Below are 6,339 nucleotides of genomic sequence, written 5' to 3'. Positions count from 1 at the left end.
TGTGAAGTGCCAATAACTCAGCCTTTCCTATTTTTGAGTGATCAACTGCATGGCCATACCCACCCCCCCGTCTCCTAAGGTGGGCCTGGGGAGTCTGCATCCACTCACCTGCTGATAGACATCTGCACTGTTTCCAGTTCTTGTCTATAAACAAAGCTGCTATGAAAATGTGTATACTAGTCTTGGAAAAGGCAGGCTGTGATTGATGGATTTCTGGAGGCTCAGTAGGCAAGTTGAATACTGAAAACCCCAGGGAGGGAACCCAGTGGGCAGAGCTTGTTCTGCAGAGTGAAGTCCTGAGCTTAACCCCAGCACCAAAAAAAGAAAAGAAAAAAAAAAAGAAAGAAAAAAGAAAAATAAGAACTCAGAACCACTGCCAAATCACAGGGGCCCTCCACCTTTGTGGGTTTTACCTGCAGGAGTTCAGTGTTCCCACTGAGACTGTCTCCAGGTTCCTCATGTTTCTGGACCTTTCTGACATACGCCAGAGCATTCTGTTCCTAACAAGGCTGCCCTCTAGAGAAACTGCTTTATCAGAGTCTGAACAACTGGGATTCACCAGAGCCTGTGTCACCTCGGGGAAGGCAGGCACCCAGTTCCAGCACCCTCAGACCTGCTGTTCCACCTAAGAGGGCAACAGCGAGAAGCACTGGGGACATTCCCAGCCCAGGATGCAGGCTCACGAGATGGGGACCCACTGGAGGGGCCACAGAAAGCTTGCCTCCCACTCCAGGACACCCCCAAGGCCTATTTCCAGGAGCTCACTTCCCCAGTGCTCAAGTTACAAGGCAGACTAAAAGGCAAAGGCTGAGCAGAGACAAGCAAGCACAGACACCAGACTCCCACCAGGAGGGATGCTGGGACCCTCAGACCAGGAACCCCCCAAACAACCACGACTAACCTGCCAAGGGCTCTCATGGAAAGACAGAGAACAGGCATAAGCAGACGGGACAAGTCAGCAAGAGATGGAGACAAAAAATGCTGGGACACAAATGAGGAACAGCTTTGATGAGCTCATTAACATACTGGACTCCACTGAGCAAAGAATGTCTGAGCTTGAGGCTGTGTCAACACAATCTTCCAAAACAGGAAAGCAAAGTAAGATAGGGAGATAGAGAGGGAGAGGGAGAGGGAGGATGAGAGGGAGATGAGGGAGAGGGAGATGAGGGAGCAGGAGATGAGGGAGAGGGAGACAGGGAAAGGGAGAGGGGTAGGGGAGGGAGATGAAGAGGAGGAGGAGGGGGAGGGGATGGGGAGAAGGAGAAGGAGGGGGTGGGGAAGAGGGGGAGGGAGAGGGAGAAAAAGAACCAAAGATAAGAGGTGTCATGTCAAGATGGGAATTCAAGAAGAGGAGAACTTCCCAAATTAATACCAAATCATTTCTCTCTCTCCTTTTTTTTCCCTTTCCCCTCACATCCTCTTATATGTAATTTTGTATAACAATTAGGGTCTCCTTCCATCTTCCATGCAATTCCCCTTCTCTCTCCCTTTCCCTCCCACCTCTCGTCCCTGCTAAATTGTAATCTTCTTCTCATGCTCTTCCTCCCTGCTCTGTTCTTAGTTGCTCTCCTTATATCAAAGAAGACATTCAGCATTTGTTTTTTAGGGATTGGCTAACTTCACTTAGCATAATCTGCTCTAATGCCATCCATTTCCCTGCAAATGCCATGATTTCGTTATGTTTCAGTGCTGAGTAATATTCCGTTGTGTATAAATGCCACATTTTTTTTTATCCATTCATCTATTGACGGGCATCTGGGTCGGTTCCACAGTCTAGTTATTGTGAAATTATGCTGCTATGAACATGGATGTAGCTGTATCCCTGTAGTATGCTCTTTTTAGGTCTTTGGGGAATAGTCTGAGAAGGGGAATAGCTGGGTCGAATGGTGGTTTCATTCCCAGCTTTCGAAGGAATCTCCATACTGCTTTCCAAATTGGCCGGACTAATTTGCAGTCCCACCAGCAATGTACGAGTGTACCCTTTTCCCCACATCCTCGCCAGCACTTGTTGTTTGACTTTATAATGGCTACCATTCTTACTGGAGTGAGATGGTATCTTAGGGTGGTTTTAATTTGCATTTCTCTGGTTGCTAGAGATGGTGAGTTACAGTAGATGGGGTAGAGAGAGTTGATGGGAGGGAAGGGGAGGGGAGGGGGATAGGAAGGGGATAAGAAAGGCAGTAGAATACAACAGACACTAGTATGGCAGTATGTATAAACGTGGAAGTATAACCAATGTGACCCTGCAATTTGTACACGTGGTAAAAATAAGAATTCATACCCCATTTGAATCAAATGTATGATATATGATATGTCAAGATCATTGTAAAGTTTTGAGCAACTAATAAAAAAATAAATTAAAAAAAATACCAAATCAAAGTGGCTCAGAGAACTCCAAGCAGAAGGAACAACAAAGGAACCCCACCTGGCCTCGGGGAATCCAAACTGCAGCACCAAGAGAAAGCCAAGCCAACACCAAAGCAGAACCACCTTCAAACACACCCACCTTAAAGGGGCCAGAGGAAGAAGCCCGCCCTCTGGGAACAGAGACACATTATATCCATCTGCTCAAAAAGTATTCAAGGAAGAGCGTGGAGCAAAACACTTAGAAGTGTTGAGGTGGAAGCCCCCCAACCTACAGCCATGTCCTGAAAACTCAGCCTTCAAAGTGAAGAGAAATAGAGACTCTCAGACACACCACAGAGGGACTGTGTCACCAGGACGCTGCCTGGCAAGAAATGCTAAAAGAAGTCCTTTAAAGACAAGGACGATGATCTCGGCCGGAAAGAGACTTACATAAAAAAGAATAACAACTTAATTTTTCTTGCATAAGTTTGTTCAGAACAAAATTAACAAATGTCCCCGATGAGAACTGTATACGTACATGTGAGATGACAGTGTGACGTGGGGTGGCAGGAGCACCAGGAATGCTTTGTTGCTGTGAGGTACTGACACCAGTCTCGACCCGGCAGTGTCATCCGAAAGTGGACCTGGGTTAGTTGTCAGTGTACATTGCAACCACTAAAAAAGGTTTTTAAAAAGAAGTATAACACGTGTGCTCAGAAATGAGAGTAGATGGAATCAAAAGGCAGGAAAGAAGTGACAGAAAAAAACAGGCACAAAGAACCAGGGCGATTACAGAGAATGGTACCAAGCACAGCAGATACTAATTCAACTGGATCAATCATCACATTATACGTCAGGGGCCTAAATGTACCAATTAACAGGTTATCAGGGGGTTCAGAAAACAAGATCCAACCGTATGGTGTCTAGAATTCCACTTGAAATATACAGTAGTGCTCCCCACCCAGGGGTGCATCTCGAGACCCCCAATGGATGCCTGAGCTGCAGATGGCACTGAACCCTATATACACTGGGTTTTCCCCCTATGTCTTCATACTTAGTTAATTTATAAATTAAGAGAATGACAATGATTACTAATAGTTAAATAGAATAACCATAATATACTACAATAAATATGCCACCATCACTCCTCTTATGCTTTGGGACTATTAAGTAAAATGAAGGGTATGTGAATGTAAGCACTGAGGTAGTGCAACAGTCCCATCTGATAACCAAGATGGCTACCAAGAGTGAATAATGGGCAGGTAGTATATACATTGTTGATACTCTGGACAAACAGTATTCATACCTCAGGAGGGACAGCACAAGACTTCACAGCATTATACAGAATGATATATAATTTTAAGCTTAGGAAATTTTTTATTTCTGGAATTTTCCACTTGATATTTTTGGACTGCATTTGACCACAAGTAAATGAAACTGTGGAAAGCTAAACCATGGTTAAGAGGGGACTGCTGTAGATTAAAAGTAAAGTATCGAAGAGAGAAATGCCATGCTAACTCTAGTGAAAAGAAAGCCGTAGTCACTGTATCAATGTCAGACTATATTAACTAAGTGCAAGGAAAACTGCCAATTACAAAGAAGGGTATTACAGCACTGTAATATCATGAACACAGAGTGTGCAGGGAAACTAATGTTTGGAGATTTGTTACTGTGGCTGACAGAAGTGTAGATAATACACATTCTGACTTGTGGTCCATCAGATCAGCATAGTTAATGGTCACCCAAACTCCCTGCACAGGCTCAGGTCTAGTCACGTATTCTGCCTGGATAGACATTTCAGTCTCTTTTATATATAAAAGACACACACACACACACACACACACACACGTATGTCATGTCATACATACATGTAAAATAGGCTGCAAGGACACACACAGAATAAACAAGCATTACATTCCTCCGGTTATTTTATTAGCTATATATACATACACTTTTTTGCATTTTGCTTTTTTTTTAAACTGGGGATTGAACCCAGGGGTGGTTAACCACTGAGCCACATCTCCAGACTTTTTTTTTTTTTTTGTAGTTGTAGGTGGACAGCATGCCTTTATTTTATTTGTTTATTTTTATGTGGTGCTGAGGATTGGACCTACTGCCTCCCATGTGCAAGGCAAGCACTCTGCCACTGAGCCCCAGCCCCAGCCCCTGCATTTTGGTTTTTTGTACTAAATTTCTGTATTATGTAGTAACTTGTAAAAGCACAATGTTTTCATTTGATACAAAATGTCTCTAAAGACTTGTTATGTTTGGACTTTAATCAAAGCAATATGTATGATCAACAAATCAAGAGCATTGTATGTTTGCCCAGCCCTTTCTGGGACAGGGTCCTGCTAAGTTGCTGAGGCTGGCCTTGAACTTGCGAACCTCCTGCACAGCCTCCAGAGCAGCTAGGATTACAGGTGTGTGCCACTGCACCCAGCACAAAGAGCTATTTTTAAGATTGCACCTCATTCTCTTTGTTGGCTTAATAGCTACAGCTTTGTGTCACTCTAGTGACTCCTTTACAATAGGGTTTTAGTGCATATCTTTACCTTAACCAGGGCACCTTCAAATGATCCTATTACTTCTCGTGCAAGAATCATGTGACCCACTTATTTCCACATCTCCTACCTGGTCTCTGTGTTGTTATCAAACATTGCACATCTACATGTGTTAAAAAAAATGTTGCATAATTTTTGCTTTAACCACTCCTAAATATGATAAAACCAGGGGGAAACAGGTACATGCAATCCTTCTAGCATGCAGGTGCACCTGCCTAGTTACCACCTCGAGTTCTTCTTTCCTTTGTGCAAATCAAGGTTTCTACCTGTAACCATCTTTCTTCTGCTTGAAGAATTTCCCTCACTGACTCCTATGATAGAGGTCTGCTGATTCTTTCTGATTTTATGATTTCTGGGAAATCCTTCATTTTGCCTTTGTTTTTGAATATTGTCACCAGGCGAAGAATTGTAGGGTGGCTGGTGTGATGGTGCATGCCTATAATCCCAACAGCTCAGGAGCCTGAGGCAGGAGGATCCCAAGTTCAAGGACAGCCTCAGCAGTTTAGCAAGGCCCTAGGCAACTCAGCAAAACCCTCAGAATAAAAAATAAAAGGGGCTAGGGATGTGGCTCAGTGATTAAGCACCCCTGGGTTCAATCCCTGATACCAACAAAGAGAAAAAAAGAATTGAGGGTGGCATTGTTTTCTTTCAGTATCTTAAACATGTTCGTCCACCGTCTCCTAGTCTCCATTTTTTTGGATAGGAAATCCGCTGTGCTCTGTATCCTCGCTTCTTTGTACTCAATCTTTTATTTTATTTCCTGCTCACTTTTGAGACTTCCTCTTTATTGCTGGTTAAAGAAACCTGATCAACTCTGGTTACTTTTGACAGCCCTCAGTTACCAGACCCATGTCCTCAACTCAGGGAAGGCACCTGGTCGTGAGGGAGTGAACCTTCCTGCAGCCCCATTTTCTAGTAGTACACAGGATTGCTTCATTCCCCACATCTAAAATATCTTTTTGTTAGATCCTGGAGGGAGGGTGACCCAACAAGACAGAAACTTTCAATCGATAACTGCCTCCATCCAGTCAAATATTGCAAGAAAAACAAATGCGGCCTTGCCCACACCCCATGAAGCCACAGAAGAACTCAGCAGCACCAGGCCAGGGTGGCTCTCTCCCGGTCCTGCAGGTGCAGTCAGAGGCCTGGGGTAAACCGCAGCAGGGCCTGCACATCCTCTGCAGTTGGTGGTCACGGTCACGTTCCCAAGGTGACCATTCCACCACCAGGGTGGCAGAGGAGGCTGCTGGAAAAGACGCATCAACCCCAGGGTTTCAGAACACAGTAACGAAAATGTGTGAGATACCACTATTGATTATGCCAAAACCCAGGAAGTGCAACTCTACCCAGGGGACAACAGAAACCAACACTGAGGTGACACAGATGTTGGAGCTACATGACAAGGATTCTGAACAGCCATCGTGGAAATGCT

The sequence above is a fragment of the Urocitellus parryii genome (genome assembly GCF_045843805.1).
Source record: "Urocitellus parryii isolate mUroPar1 chromosome 12 unlocalized genomic scaffold, mUroPar1.hap1 SUPER_12_unloc_3, whole genome shotgun sequence".
Lineage (NCBI taxonomy): Eukaryota > Metazoa > Chordata > Mammalia > Rodentia > Sciuridae > Urocitellus > Urocitellus parryii.
This window is presented reverse-complemented; position numbering follows the sequence as displayed.